This window comes from Lipotes vexillifer, unplaced genomic scaffold (genome assembly GCF_000442215.2).
Source record: "Lipotes vexillifer unplaced genomic scaffold, Lipotes_vexillifer_v1.1 scaffold860, whole genome shotgun sequence".
Classification (NCBI taxonomy): domain Eukaryota; kingdom Metazoa; phylum Chordata; class Mammalia; order Artiodactyla; family Lipotidae; genus Lipotes; species Lipotes vexillifer.
The window spans coordinates 1,287,648-1,304,464 of NW_006789568.1; the positions used below are offsets into that span (position 1 = coordinate 1,287,648).

The following is a 16,817-nucleotide window of genomic DNA, read 5'->3' on the forward strand; positions in this document are numbered from 1 at the left end:
ATATTTTAGTGCAGAGTAGGTTGCTTTTTAAGAGAATTGGGCATTTTAAAAATTTACTTATTTATTTATTGGCTGCTTTGGGTCTTCATTGCTGCACGCAGGCTTTCTCTAGTTGCAGCAAGCAGGGGCTACTCTTCGTTGTGGTGCATGGGCTTCTCATTGCAGTGGCTTCTCTTGTTGCAGGGCACGGGTTCTAGGTGCGTGAGCTTCAGTAGCTGTGGCTCGTGGACTCTAGAGCGCAGGCTCAGTAGTTGTGGTGCACGGGCTTGGTTGCTCCGCGGCATGTGAGATCTTCCCGGACCAGGGATTGAACCCGTGTCCCCTGCATTGGCAGGCAGATTCTTATCCCCTGCACTACCAGGGAAGCCCCTGGCCAGACATTTTGATGCAACATTGAATCATAGTTGTCCTAAAGCAGCTGTTACTATCTTTTCAGATAGTGAATAGAAGACAGAAACTGCTTAGAAAGTTGTAATATTTGAACTGTAACACATGAAAGAGAAAGTTACTTTCAGTATTCATTTAAAATAAAATTTACACTGAAATAAAAATATAAAACAAATCCTTCTGTAAGAGAAATACACAATGTGTAAGTCAGTTCCTTACTAGCTTCTGCTTTTGCTTAGATCCCAAGGTATTTTGGTTTTTAGAGTGATGGCAGAATTTATAAGTAGACAGCATATGACTCTTTCTGGGGCATCTAAGGTCTGAATACATGAGCTCTTATTGCTGACCTGTTAGATTTTTATCTCCTGCAAGCTATCTAGTCTATGCTACTATCAAATGCATCTTGAGTGAAAACCTATAATAAATTTATTTAAATATGATATTTGAGAAACATTCTCTGCAACTTAGTAAAATAAATGTTAACAACTACTACTAATAGAAACTTGGAGTCATTGATCACATTTGGAGGCCCTAATCAAAATATAATTTTGTTTTTATAGGCCATGTTATAATTTCAATGAACAAATCAAGATTCTTTGGACTCAGAATAGAGCCTGGTGAAAAAATTTTGCCAGAACACAAAGCAACAATAAAATTAAATAAGATAAAAGACAGGGTTTTTTTTTTCCTTTAAATTTCAGCAGAGATCTAATGACTGACATGACTTGTTCTGACGAATATTAGGTCCATCATCACCTGCTTACTTTTGTCCTCCTTTCCTTTCACCTTTCCATCCCAACAGAAGTGGATCCAGTACTCAGCACTAGTCTTCTTTTTGGAGAAACTGCTCCATTTCTTGGTAGGCTGCTGTCTTTATCTAGCAGTCCTTCAGAAATGGTTTGTGAGAATTATGTTCCGTGAGTGCTTGCATTTAAAAATCTTCATCTTTAAAGTCCACTAACTTCAGTGGTAATTTTCTGTATTAGTTTTTCCTGAGACATGGTATATACCCTTTCTGTCTGTAAAATTTCTTTTATTTCAGGAAAGTTGTCTTAGTGGTATTTTTGAAAATGTTTTCTGTTTCATATATGCACTTCAGGAATATCAGTTATGCCAATGTTTGATCTCCTTCACCTACCTTTCATATCTGTTTTCCCTATAATCTTTTATACTCTTAGTATGTTCCAATTTCATTTTTTTCCCACTTCTCTCAGACTTTTCTCTATGATCCTTATTTTTTTCAAATAGTGTCAGTTCTTCATTAGTTATCTCCCGTATGACTTTTCATTTCTATGATGGTTTTTTTTTCTTTTCTACTTATTTCCTGTTTCCTAGGTCTAACACACTAGTTTTTATTTCCTTTTGTGAAATTTATTTATTTTGTATGCACTTGGATCTTTGTTTTGAGCTCTTCTTTAGTGGTGATATTTTCATAAATTTTTGAGTTCTTGCTAATATCTTTGGTCAAGATAGTCATTTTTGTGTCTGTATACTTAAAAAGTATGTTTTCTCCTTCTGCCATTTCCCTTGCTTGTTCTTTTCTTCCTTTTTACATGCAGTATTTTTTTAAATGGAACACCTCCCCACCTCCCCCGCCCTGCATCTTTAAATAATGAGTTCTTAGATTTTAACATTATAGTTTTTAAGTTGGATATTATAAAATGCTGTTTGTTCAGGTGTTTAAGCCCTCCATTAACAAGCATAAGATGATCATTTTTGGCCACTCCAGTCTCACCAAGTAGGAGTAGGACGGGCACTGTGTTTTAAGTCTGCCTCACAAAGACTGTTACTGAGACTCCTACCCACATATTAGAATGTTTCTTTTCATATTAGTTTAATTCTCTAATAAGCTCCATATGATCTACTTTGTTGTTTATACTTCTTCCAAAAACTGTGTATGCTGTTGGATTATACGTTTGGTTAATTATTTTACGTGTTTTTTTAATACTGTAGGAGAGAAGCATGTGAAATTGTGTTTTATAGGTAAAAAATGGTCAAATATATTGGTAATTTCATATGGATCAACATAATATATGATTAACCTCTTTATAGCATTACTTGCCATTCTTGAACCCTTACTTCTGAGTCATCTCTCAGCTGACTCGAATTGCACATAGTTCTTTTCAGGAAGGAAGTAGGAAGTATATTTCATGCCTTGTTAATAAATCAGTTGGGATTCTTGGAGTCTTCGCCTTGAATTCAGAGGAATCACAACTGTCCTCAGAGGTACTAAAGTCTCTCAAATGTAGAAGTGAGTATTACTGTGAGTGAGTCTTAAGTATGACAGTGAAAGGCCCAACCCCTCCCTTGCATTCTTGGTCCCCAGGCGGTGTGCACAACTCTAGAATAATAAAAGCAACGTTATATCCCAACCTCATAAGATGTTACCTCCCGATTTAGCCCGTCAGTACGCTATACATCATTCTAATCATTGAATTCAGTGGGCTTCTCTACTTCTGTAAGGTGAAATTCTTGATTACAAACGGTACTGAGTGAGGTAACACAATAGCTTAAACAGTATTTGGTAAGTCTATGGATTATGGTGTTTATAAGCAAGGTGGGTAGAACAAATGAAGGCAGCAAAGCCAAACCCAGAATTAGTGTTTCTTTTAATGGAGAAAGATTACTGTCCTCTCCATCATAGAAGAGCTCAGTGAACTAAATCTGCTGTCAGCTGGTTGGTGGGTCCTCCTGCCGTGGTTCTGTATCAGGGGCACAGAGTTGGTTGCTGCTGCTGGGCAGCTGGCATTCTGTAAGGGTTGGTTAGCATTAGTGAGAGGAAGCTCATGCTGTGGAGCTCATTTCCTGTTACCAGGTACTTTGTTCTTATGCCCATTGAGCAAGCACTGCAGTGCCTGGGGAAGGGGGTTGGTTGACATTCTCAAGGTCATCTTGCCTCCACAGTGGGAGTCTTTTGCTGACCATTCTCAGGGAACAGAAATAATCATACTCTGGGCCCATTGCAGTTGGCCCGTTTCTCCATGTCTGTTCCCCAGATGTCTTTGTCACCAGTCCTCCAGTCTTTCTTCTTTTAGGTCCCTATCCATCTGGTTAAACATGTAGCCTCTGCCCATCAGGCCATCTTTCCTCAGCCAAAGTAGACCATGGATATATTGCTTGAAGTTCTGCCTGCAGGGAGGAAGTTTCTGCTCTACTGTCTTTTCACAGACCACCGCTTAGGATGGATATGCTATCATAGTCCGTTTATGACTTGTGACAATGAAAGGTCAGTTAGAACTAGGCATCCAAGGTACTCAGACCTTTCTGCATCTTCCTGTATCTTGTGTTTCCTAATCTTGTATTTCTGTGTATATACATATATGAAATATATATATATATATATATATATATATGTATATATGGTTTGGTTCTCTTGAGTCTTACTCCTTCTGATTAGTACTCCTACTTTTCATGTAGGAGACTTAGTAAGACTCTGAATTCAACAATACAGTGACTTATCACCCTTGGATTTTAATTTATTTATTTATTTTTTGTTTTCTGGGTTTTTTCGTTTATTTAATTAATTTATTTATTTATTATACAGCAGGTTCTTATTAGTTATCTATTTTATACATATTAGTGTATATATGTCAATCCCAACCTCCCAATTCATCCCACCACCACCACCACCACCACGCACCCTGCCACTTTCCCCCCTTGGTGTCCATACATTTGTTCTCTACATCTGTGTCTCTATTTCTGCCTTGCAAACTGGTTCGTCTGTACCATTTTGCTAGATTCCACATACATGCGTTAATATACGATATTTGTTTTTCTCCTTCTGGCTTACATCACTTTGTATGACAGTTTCTAGGTCCATCCATGTCTCTACAAATGACCCATTTTCATTCCTTTTTATGGCTGAGTAATATTCCATTGTATATTTGTACCACATCTTCTTGATCCATTCATCTGTCAATGGGCATTTAGGTTGCTTCCATGAGCTGGCTATTGTAAATAGTGCTGCAGTGAACATGGGGGTGCATGTGTCTTTTTGAATTATGGTTTTCTCTGGGTATATGCCCAGTAGTGGGATTGCTGAGCCATATGGTAATTCTATTTTTAGTTTTTTAAGGACCCTCCATACTGTTCTCCATAGTGGCTGTATCAATTTACATTCCCACCAACAGTGCAAGAGGGTTCCCTTTTCTCTACACCCTCTCCAGCATTTGTTGTTTGTAGGTTTTCTGATGATGCCCATTCAAACCGGTGTGAGGTGATACCTCATTGTAGTTTTGATTTGCATTTCTCTAATGATTAATGATGTTGAGCAGCTTTTCATGTGCTTCTTGGCCATCTGTATGTCTTCTTTGGAGAAATGTCTGTTTAGGTTTTCTGCCCATTTTTGGATTGGGTTTTTTTTTTTTTAATATTGAGCTGCATGAGCTGTTTATATATTTTGGACATTAATCCTTTGTCCGTTGATTTGTTTGCAAATATTTTCTCCCATTCTGAGGGTTGTCTTTTGGTCTTGTTTATGGTTTCCTTTGCTGTGCAAAAGCTTTTAAGTTTCATTAGGTCCCATTTGTTTATTTTTGTTTTTATTTCCATTACTCTAGGAGGTGGATCAAAAAAGATCTTGCTGTGGTTTATGTCAGAGAGTGTTCCTCCTATGTTTTCCTCTTAAGAGTTTTATAGTGTCCGGTCTTACATTTAGGTCTGTAATCCATTTTGAGATTATTTTTGTGTATGGTGTATGTTAGGGAGTGTTCTAATTTTATTCTTTTACATGTAGCTGTCCAGTTTTCCTAGCACCACTTATTGAAGAGACTGTCTTTTCTCCATTGTATATCTTTGCCTCCTTTGTCATAGATTAGTTGACCATAGGTATGTGGGTTTATCTCTGGCTTTCTCTCCTGTTCCATTGATCTGTATTTCTGTTTTTGTGCCAGTACCATACTGTCTTGATCACTGTAGCTTTGTAGTATAGTCTGAAGTCAGGGAGCCTGATTCCTCCAGCTCCGTTTTTTTTTTCCCTCAAGACTGCTTTGACTATTTAGGGTCTTTTGTGTCTCCATACAAATTTTAAGATATTTGTTCTAGTTCTGGGGAAAAAGGCCACTGGTAATTTGATAGGGATTGCATTGAATCTGTAGATTGCTTTGGGTAGTATAGTCATTTTCACAGTATTGAGTCTTCCAATCCAAGAACATGGTATATCTCTCCAACTGTTTGTGTCATCTTTGATTTCTTTCATCAGTGTCTTATAATTTTCTGCATACAGGTCTTTTGTCTCCTTAGGTAGGTTTATTCCTAGATATTTTATTCTTTTTGTTGCAATGGTAAATGGGAGTGTTTTCTTGATTTCACTTTCAGATTTTTCATCCTTAGTGTATAGGAATGCCAGAGGTTTCTGTGCATTCATTTTGTATCCTGCCTCTTTACCAAATTCATTGATTAGCTCTAGTAGTTTTCAGGTAGCATCTTGAGGATTCTCTATGTATAGTATCATGTCATGTGCAAATAGTGACAGCTTTACTTCTTCTTTTCCGATTTGGATTCCTTTTATTTCCTTTTCTTCTCTGATTGCTGTGGCTAAAACTTCCAAAACTATGTTGAATAAGAGTGGTGAGAGTGGGCAACCTTGTCTTGTTCCTGACCTTAGTGGAAATGCTTTCAGTTTTTCGCCATTGAGGATGATGTTGGCTGTGGGCTTGTCATATACGGCCTTTATTATATTGAGGAAAGTTCCCTCTACACCTACTTTCTGCAGGGTTTTTATCATAAATGGGTGTTGAATTTTGTCAAAAGCTTTCTCTGCATCTATTGAGATGATCATATGGTTTTTCTCCTTCAATTTGTTAATATGGTTAATCACATTGATAGATTTGCGTATATTGAAGAATCCTTGCATTCCTGGAATAAACCCCACTTGATCATGGTGTATGATCCTTTTAATGTGCTGTTGGATTCTGTTTGCTAGTATTTTGTTGAGGATTTTTGCATCTATGTTCATCAGTGATATTGGCCTGTAGTTTTCTTTCTTTGTGACATCCTTGTCTGGTTTTGGTATCAAGGTGATGGTGGCCTCGTAGAATGAGTTTGGGAGTGTTCCTCCCTCTGCTATATTTTGGAAGAGTTTGAGAAGGATAGGTGTTAGCTCTTCTCTAAATGTTTGATAGAATTCGCCTGTGAAGCCATCTGGTCCTGGGCTTTTGTTTGTTGGAAGATTTTTAATCACAGTTTCAATTTCAGTGCTTGTGATTGGTCTGTTCATATTTTCTATTTCTTCCTGATTCAGTCTTGGCAGTTTGTGCATTTCTAAGAATTTGTCCATTTCTTCCAGATTGTCCATTTTATTGGCATAGAGTTGCTTGTAGTAATCCCTCATGATTTTTTTTATTTCTGCAGTGTCAGTTGTTACTTCTCCTTTTTCATTTCTAATTCTATTGATTTGAGTCTTCTCCCTTTTTTTCTTGATGAGTCTGGCTAATGGTTTATCTATTTTGTTTATCTTCTCAAAGAACCAGCTTTTAGTTTTATTGATCTTTGCTATTGTTTCCTTCATTTCTTTTTCATTTATTTCTGATCTGATTTTTATGATTTCTTTCCTTCTGCTAACTCTGGGGTTTTTTTGTTCTTCTTTCTCTAATTGCTTGAGGTGCAAGGTTAGGTTGTTTATTCGAGATGTTTCCTGCTTCTTAAGGTGGGCTTGTATTGCTATAAACTTCCCTCTTAGAACTGCTTTTGCTGCATCCCATAGGTTTTGGGTCGTTGTATCTCCATTGTCATTTGTTTCTAGGTATTTTTTAATTTCCTCTTTGATTTCTTCAGTGATCACTTCGTTATTAAGTAGTGTATTGTTTAGCCTCCATGTGTTTGTATTTTTTACAGCTCTTTTCCTATAATTGATATCTAGTCTCATGGCGTTGTGGTCGGAAAAGATACTTGATACAATTTCAATTTTCTTAAATTTACCAAGGCTTGATTTGTGACCCAAGATATGATCTATCCTGGAGAATGTTCCATGAGCACTTGAGAAAAATGTGTATTCTGTTGTTTTTGGATGGAGTGTCCTATAAATATCAATTAAGTCCATCCTGTTTAATGTATCATTTAAAGCTTGTGTTTCCTTATTTATTTTCATTTTGGATGATCTGTCCATTGGTGAAAGTGGGGTGTTGAAGTCCCCTACTATGAATGTGTTACTGTCGATTTCCCCTTTTATGGCTGCTAGTTTTTGCCTTATGTATTGAGGTGCTCCTATGTTGGGTGCATAAATATTTACAATTGTTATATCTTCTTCTTGGATCGATCCCTTAATCATTATGTAGTGTCCTTCTTTGTCTCTTCTGATAGTCCTTATTTTAAAGTCTATTTTGTCTGATATGAGAATTGCTACTCCAGCTTTCTTTTGGTTTCCATTTGCATGGAATATCTTTTTCCATCCCCTTACTTTCAGTCTGTATGTGTCTCTAGGTCTGAAGTGGGTCTCTTGTAGACAGCATATATATGGGTCTTGTTTTTGTATCCATTCAGCCAATCTGTGTCTTTTGGTGGGAGCATTTAGTCCATTTACATTTAAGGTAATTATCGATATGTATGTTCCTATTCCCATTTTCTAAATTGTTTTGGGTTCGTTATTATAGGACTTTTCCTTCTCTTGTGTTTTTGTCTAGAGAAGTTCCTTTAGCATTTGTTGTAAAGCTGGTTTGGTGGTGCTGAACTCTCTCAGCTTTTGCTTGTCTGTAAAGGTTTTAATTTCTCCATCAAATCTGAATGAGATCCTTGCTGGGTAGAGTAATCTTGGTTGCAGGTTTTTCTCCTTCATCACTTTCAGTATGTCCTGCCACTCCCTTCTGGCTTGTAGAGTTTCTGCTGAGAGATCAGCTGTTAACCTTATGGGGATTCCCTTGTGTGTTATTTGTTGTTTTTCCCTTGCTGCTTTTAATATGCTTTCTTTGTATTTAGTTTTTGACAGTTTGATTAATATGTGTCTTGGCGTATTTCTCCTTGAATTTATCCTGTATGGGACTCTCTGTGCTTCCTGGACTTGATTAACGATTTCCTTTCCCATATTAGGGAAGTTTTCAACTATAATCTCTTCAAATATTTTCTCAGTCCCTTTCTTTTTCTCTTCTTCTTCTGGAACCCCTATAATTCGAATGTTGGTGCGTTTAATGTTGTCCCAGAGGTCTCTGAGACTGTCCTCAGTTCTTTTCATTCTTTTTTCTTTATTCTGCTCTGCAGTAGTTATTTCCACTATTTTATCTTCCAGGTCACTTATCCGTTCTTCTGCCTCATTTATTCTGCTATTGATCCCATCTAGAGTATTTTTCATTTCATTTATTGTGTTGTTCATCATTGTCTGTTTCATCTTTATTTCTTCTAGGTCCTTGTTAACTGCTTCTTGCATTTTGTCCATTCTATTTCCAAGATTTTGGATCATCTTTACTATCATTATTCTGAACTCTTTTTCAGGTAGACTGCCTATTTCCTCTTCATTTGTTAGGTCTGGTGGGTTTTTATCCTGCTCCTTCATCTGCTGTGTGTTTTTCTGTCTTCTCATTTTGCTTATCTTACTGTGATTGGGTTCACCTTTTTGCAGGCTGCAAGTTCGTAGCTCCCGTTGTTTTTGATGTCTGTCTCCAGTGGCTAAGGTTGGTTCAGTGCGTTGTGTAGGCTTCCTGGTGGAGGGGACTAGTGGCTGTGTTGTGGTGTATGAGGCTAGATCTTGTCTCTCTAGTGGGCAGGTCCACGTCTGGTGGTGTGTTTTGGGGTGTCTGTGGACTTATTATGATTTTAGGCAGCCTCTCTGCTAGTGGGTGGGGTTGTGTTCCTGTTTTGCTATATGGTTGGCATAGGTTGTCCAGCACTGTAGCTTGCTGGTCGTTGAGCGAAGCTGGGTGCTGGTGTTGAGATGGAGATCTCTGGGAGATTTTCGCCGTTTGATATTATGTGGGGCTGGGAGGTCTCTTCTTGACGAGTGTTCTGAAGTTGGCTCTCCCACCTCAGAGGCAGAGTCCTGACTCCTGGCTGGAGCAGCAAGAGCCTTTCATCCACTCGGCTCAGAATAAAAGGGAGAGAAAGTAGAGAGAATTAGTATAAGTAGGAGGAAATAGGAAAGAAAGAAAGAAAGAAAGAAAGAGAGGAGGGAAGGAAGGAAGGAGGGAAGGAAGAAAGAAAGAAAGAAGAAAAGAAAGGAAGAAGGCAAGAAGGAAAGAAAGGAGGGAGGGAGGGAGGAGGGAAGGAAGGAAGGAATGAGGGAAGGAAGGAAAAAATACAGAAAGAAAGAAGATACAGTAAAATAAAATAAAGTATAATAAAGTTATTGAATTAAAAAAATAATTATTTAGAGGAAAAAAAAAAGGGAAGGATAGAACCTTAGGACAAATGGTGGAAGCAAAGTTATAGAGACAAAATCTTACATAGAAGCATACACATATACCCTCACAAAAAGAGGTAAAGTGGAAAAAATCATAAAACTTGCTCTCCAAGTCCACCTCCTCAATTTGGGACGATTCGTTGTCTCAAAAAGGGAAGGAAGGAAGGAAAGATAGAAAGAAGGTGCAGTGGCGGGCTGCACCGGCTCCCTGGAAGTGGGGTGTGGATAGTGACCTGTGCTCGCACACAGGCTTCTTGGTGGCGGTGGCAGCAGCCTTAGCGTTTCATGCCCGTCTCAGGTCCGCGCTTTTAGCCGTGGCTCGCGCCCGTCTCTGGAGGTCCTTTAAGCAGCGCTCTTAATCCCGTCTCCTCGCGCACCAGGAATAAAAAAAATTAAAAAAAAAAAAGACGGACAGAACCCTTGCAAAAATGGTGGAAGCAAAGCTATACAGACAAAATCTCACACAGAAGCATACACATACACAAAAAAAGGAAAAGGGGAAAGAATAATAAATCTTGCTCTCAAAGTCCACCTCCTTAATTTAGGGCAGAAAAAGTCTCTTGCCTCTAAGGCAGGTCCAGACTTTTCCCCTGACTCCTTCCCGGCTAGCCGTGGTACACTAACCCCCTGCAGGCTATGTTCACGGTGCCAACCCCAGTCCTCTCCCTGCTCTCCGACCGAAGCCCCGCCCGCTCCGGCGGGGGAGCAGACAAGCCTCTTGGGCTGGTGAGTGCCGGTCGGCACCGATCCTCTGTGCAGGAATCTCTCCGCTTTGCCCTCCGCACCCCTGTGGCTGTGCTCTCCTACGCGGCTCCGAAGCTCCCCGCTCCGCCTCCCGCAGTCTCCGCCCGCGAAGGGGCTCCTAGTGTGTGGACACTTTTCCTCCTTCACACCTCCCTCCCACTGGTGCAGGACCCATCCCTATCCTTTTGTCTCTGTTTATTCTTTTTTCTTTTGCCCTACCCAGGTACGTGGGGGGGTTTCTTGCCTTTTGAGAGGTCTGAGGTCTTCTGCCAGCGTTCAGTAGGTGTTCTGTAGGAGTTGTTCCACGTGTAGATGTATTTCTGGTGTATCTGTGGGGAGGAAGTTGATGTCTGCATCTTACTCTTCCGCCATCTTCTGTTGTAGGATTTTTAATCACAGTTTCAATTTCATTACTTGTTATTGGTCTGTTCATATTTTCTGTTTCTTCCTGGTTCAGTCTTGGAAGCTTATAGCTTTTTAAGAATGTCCATTTCTTCCAGGTTGTCCATTTTTTTTGGCATAGAGTTGCTTGTAGTAGTCTCTTAGGATGCTTTTTATTTCTGTGGTGTCTGTTGTAACTTCTCCTTTTTCATTTCTAATTTTATTGATTTGAGTCCTCTCCCTCTTTTTCTTGATGAGTCTGGCTAAAGGTTTATCAATTTTGTTTATCTTCTCAAAGAACCAGCTTTTAGTTTTATTGATCTTTGTTATTGTTTCCTTTGTTTCTATTTTATTTATTTCTGCTCTGACCTTTATGATTTCTTTCCTTCTACTAACTTTGGGTTTTGTTTGTTCTTCTTTCTCTAGTTCCTTTAGGTGTAAGGTTAGATTGTTTGAGATTTTTCTTGTTTCTTGAGGTAGGATTGTATTGCTATAAACTTCCCTCTTAGTACTGCTTTTGCTGTATCCCATAGGTTTTGGATCGTCGTGTTTTCATTGTCATTTGTCTCTAGGTAGTTTTTGATTTCCTCTTTGATTTCTTTAGTGATCTCTTGGTTATTTAGTAACCTGTTGTTTAGCCTCCATGTGTTTGTGTTTTTTGCATTTTTTCCCCCTGTAATTGATTTCTAATCTCATAGCGTTGTGGCTGAAAAAGATGCTTGATATGATTTCAGTTTTCTTAAATTTACCGAGGCTTGATTTGTGACCCAAGATGTGATCTGTCCTGGACAATGTTCCATATGCACTTGAGAAGAAAGTGTAATCTGCTGTTTTTAGATGGAATATCCTATAAGTGTCAGTTAAATCTGTCTGGTCTGTTGTGTCATTTCAAGCTTGTGTTTCCTTATTAATTTTCTGTTTGGTTGATCTGTCCATTGGTGTAAGTGAGGTGTTAAAGTCCCCCACTATTTTTTGTTACTGTCAGTTTCCTCTTTTATAGCTGTTAGCAGTTGCCTTATGTATTGAGGTGCTCCTATGTTGGGTGCATATATATTTATAATTGTTATATCTTCTTCTTGGATTGATCCCTTGATCATTATGTAGTGCCCTTCCTTGTCTCTTGTAACATTCTTTATTTTAAAGTCTATTTTATCTGATATGAGGGTTGCTACTCCAGTTTTCTTTTGATTTCCATTTGCCTGTAATATGTTTTTCCATCCCCTCGCTTTCAGTCTGTATGTGTCCCTAGGTCTAAAGTGGGTCTCCTGTAGACAGCATATATGTGGGTCTTGTTTTTGTATCTATTCAGCGAGCCTGTGTCTTTTGGTTGGAGTGCTTAGTCCATTCACGTTTAAGGTAATTATTGATATATATGTTCCTATTACCATTTTCTTAATTGTTATGGGTTTATTTTGTAGGTCCTTTTCTTCTTTTGTGTTTTCTACTTAGAGATGTTCCTTTAGCATTTGTTGTAAAGCTGGTTTGGTGGTGCTGAATTCTCTTAGCTTTTGCTTGTCTGTAAAGATTTTGATTTCTTCATCGAATCTGAATGAGGTCCTTGCCAAGTAATCTTGGTTGTAGGTTCTTCCCTTTCATCACTTTAAATATATCATGCCACTCCCTTCTGGCCTGCAGAGTTTCTGCTGAGAAATCAGCTGTTAACCTTATGGGAGTTCCCTTGTATGTTATTTGTCGTTTTTCCCTTGTTGCTTTCAGTAATTTTCCTTTGTCTTTAATTTTTGTCAGTTTGATTACTATGTGTCTCGGCGTGTTTGTCCTTGGGTTTATCCTGCCTGCGACTCTCTGTGCTTCCTGGACTTGGGTGGCTATTTCCTTTCCCATGTTAAGGAAGTTTTCAACTATAATCTCTTCAGATATTTTCTCAGGTCCTTTCTCTCTCTCTTCTCCTTCTGGCATCCCTGTAATGTGAATGCGTTTAATATTGTCCCAGAGGTGTCTTAGGCTGTCTTCATTTCTTTTCATTCTTTTTTCTTTCTTCTGTTCTGTGGCAGTGAATTCCACCATTCTGTCTTCCAGGTCACTTATCCGTTCTTCTGCCTCAGTTATTCTGCTATTGATTCCTTCTAGTGTGTTTTTCATTTCAGTTACTGTATTGTTCATCTCTGTTTGTTTGTTCTTTAATTTTTCTAGGTGTTTGTTAAACATTTCTTACATCTTCTCGATCTTTGCCTCCATTCTTTTTCCGAGGTCCTGTATCATCATATCTGTCATTATTATGAATTCTTTTTCTGGAAGGTTGCCTATCTCCACTTGATTTAGTTGTTTTTCTGGGGTTTTATCTTGTTCGTTCATCTGGTACATAGTCTTCTGCCTTTTCATTTTGTCTGTCTTTCTGTGAATGTGGTTTTCGTTCCACAGGCTGCAGAACTGTAGTACTTCTTGCTTCTGCTGTCTGCCCCCTGGTGGATGAGGCTGTCTAAGAGGCTTGTGCAAGCTTCCTGATGGGAGGGACTGGTGGTGGGTCTTCTCTCAACATTCTTATTCAGCATCACATTGGAACACCTGCTAGTGTTGGTGGGTCTCCTGCAGAGGCGGGGGGTGGCTGTGGCTCAGCGTGGTGACAAGGACACTGGAAGCCGGATTTTTAGTTTTGTTTATTTATTTTGTTGCCGTCTTAGCCTGGCAGCTGCAATAGATTCAAAATAATTTTTTGATATGCTTAGGAAGTCACTGAGTTTCCGTCTTAGCCTGGAATCAAGACTTTAGAGGTTGAGCATGTAATTCTTTTGTTTCCACCCTCTTTTCAGGTTCTCCAGGTCTCTCACTGTTTCTGTGATCTCTCTGGTATCTTTCCAATAAATTACTTTTCCATCTGGAGTTAGTTTCTCATGCTTACAACCAAGAACCCAGACAAAGCCATTAGTATTAGGAGATGGATGTAGAGAATAGAGCCTCAGGAACCTGTGAGAATAATTGTTTAGATGGGCTGGAGGTAACTCAGGTCCCATTAATTTTCAAAATATTAATTTCCAAAATGTCCTTCAAACTTCAGAAGTGACAACAGGTTCCCCAAATCCTCAACAGGAACTGCATTCTAGTGAACACAGGTCATAATGTTGTCATTTTGAAAGTTAATGAGACCTGAGTCTTTAACTGTCTAGATTCTTGGCTGCAAACAGGAGAAACCAAGTGTGGTTGGAAAAGGAATTTTTAGAAGGATACTGAAGGGCTCATAGAAACAGTAAGAGTCTTGAATGTCCTGAGAAAGTTATGGGTAGGAACAAAGGCCGGTCTGGAAAGCCAAGAACAAGAAGTTCAATCATAGTCTTTTATCAGGATTAGTTTGGCCACAGTCATACAGTGTGCTGGCTTTCACACTAGTTTCACAGTGTACTAGTTTTCATAGTGTTAGAGGAGTCTTCTATAAAGAGATGCCAGGCATTAAATAGGAGGCTTCTGTAATGGGAATTGTAGTCCTTTGGTCCACTTACATGCAATGTGGAAGTCTTCCTTTCTGATTTGTATGCCTTTCCTTTCTTTTTCTTGCTTTATGGTTCTCACTAGGACTTCCAATACCATGTTTAATACTATTGGTGAGAGTGAACACCCTTGTCTTCCTGATCTGGAGAAGAGTATTTAGTCTTTCACTATTAAGTTGAGGACCTTCCTGTTCATTACTCATTTGCTGAGTGTTTTGATCATGAGTAGATGTTGAATTTTGTTAAATGCTTTTTTTGCTTCTATTGAGATAATTGTATGTGTTTTTTCATTGTTTGCTAATTGATGAATTAAATTGATTAATTTTTGAATGTCAGACAGATCTTGAATTACTTGGTCTTGAATGTTGTATTATCATTTTACGTATTGCTGAATTCTATTTGCTAATATTTCATAAGAATTTTAAGTCTCTTTTTCATGGGGGATATTGATCTCATGAATCCTTTGTCTGATTTTGGTATCAGGGTAATGCTGGCTTCATAAAACTAGTTAGGAAGTGTTCTGTCCTATTCTGCATATTCTGAAAGAGTTTCTATGGAATTAGTATTAATTCTTCCTTGAAGACTTAGTAGCATTCTCCAGTGAAACCATCTGGGCCTGAATTTTTCTTTGTGGGAACATTTTAAACTATGAATTCAGTTTCTTTAGCAGATAAAGGAATATTTAGGTATTGGTATCTGCTTGAGGAGTCTTAGGCAGTGTATGTCTTTCAAGGAGTTTACCCATTTCATCCAAGATGTTGAATTTGTTGGCCTAAAGTCATTCACAATTCCCTTATTATTCTTTTAATACTCATAGGATCTATAAAAATGTTCTCTCATTCCTGATATTGCTAACTTCTTCCTTATTTTTCTTGATCAGCCTCACCAGAAGCTTACCTATTTTATTATCTTTTCAGAGAATCAGCTTTTGATTTTATTAGTTTTCTTTATTGTTTCTTCATTTTCTATTCATTGATTCTTATTTCTTTATTATTTCCTTCCTTCTGCTTACCTGGGATCTAATTTGCTTTTCTTTTTTCAGTTGTTTAAGGTAGAAGTTTAGGTCACTGACACATTTTTTCTTTTCTAATATGAGCATTTAATGCTGTAAATTTCCCTCAAAGCACTGCTTTAGCTGCTTCTCACAAACATTGATATGTTGTGTTTTATTCAGGTCAAAATATTTTCTAATTCTCTTTTTACTTCTTCTTTAATCCATTGGTTGTTTAATTTTCATATATTTGTGGATCTTCCAGATAGCTTTCTGTTATTTTTTTCCCATGTATTTTTGCTATCTTTGGCTTTTTGATGTGCTTTCTGGGAGATCACCACCTGCGTTTGAGAAGAAGGCACTGGTCTGAGCCACCATTGTATGTGAAATGCCTACAGGCCACCTGGAGCCCACAGGTCAACCTACAGGCTGCCTTGAACCTGTGCTGGTGGGCAGGTGTATGTGTCAACAGTGGGCTGGTCTCTCTTGGCTGGCATATGAGAAATGGGGCCAGCCGTTCTGCCACCACTGCCATGTTCCAGTAGTGAGGCTGAAAATGGGAATTTGTTAAAAGTCTGCATGTAAGGCAACCACATCCCCAGTCCCACTCCACCACTGTGTACCTAAGAACTCTAGTAGCCAGGCATCTACCCTTATGTAGGAAACAGAATCTTCTTCAAAGAAATTGAATGGCCCCAGAGAAGACCCTAATGCCAGAGCTAAACTCCTTGCAGGAATTACTGAGGGTGGATTCCTGGATCACGCTGGTGGATGAGTAGACCTATACAATGGAGGAGGTAGCCTTCTCTCGTCTCCCCAGCACCCTCAACAAAGGCGGCTGTTTTGAGACTTATGTCACGTTTCCTTATTGACTATCTATATTCAGCACTTAACTTTAGACTTGTGGTCTGTATGTGGCATGCCAATACTTAGAAGAATTGAGAATTATCAATTTTGATATATGTGTAGATGTCCCACAGATAAAAGAGTGTGATTAGCCCTCTAAAAGATGGAATCCTACCCATAGCCTCAGGACTGTCCTATTAAATGCAATCTTACTTTTAATGGACCAGTACCTTAAAATGTGAATGGTCGTTTGCTGGGTGACTGGATTAAAGATAATTTAAATTTTCTTCTTGGTATATTTCTTTCTTTTCTAACTTCTCTAGAGTGAACATATATTACTTTTGTGTTCAGATAAAATATTTTAAAACATTAAGGGAAAAATTTGTAGAATTGTGAAATAAATAAAAACATGAGATCTAATCTATTAAGCATGACGTAAGGTATAGGCACTGTGAATCTAATGTTTTAACAGCAAACTGGGTTGATCAGAATTGTCTCTAAATGTGTTTACAAGAGAAATAATTGACAAAAGCTTTTAATTCTCCATGAATAACAACTTCCAGAGTCCTAAGAAGGGCTGTCTGGCCCTACTCCCTGGGTCAGAATTCCTGAGGAAAGGTAAAATTATACTGTAGTCATGGCGTTAACAGGACAAGAGTATCCTCATCTCTTCTGCTTGCCCCCCCCTACCCCCCCCCCCCCC

At 38.6% G+C, this 16,817-nt stretch overlaps 1 protein-coding gene across 1 annotated transcript in view; it reads left to right on the top strand.

Annotated features, from left to right (window-relative positions):
• DIS3L2 (DIS3 like 3'-5' exoribonuclease 2) overlaps nucleotides 1-16,817 on the top strand; it is a 382,925-nt gene that overhangs the window by 177,292 nt on the left and 188,816 nt on the right. The window lies entirely within an intron of this gene.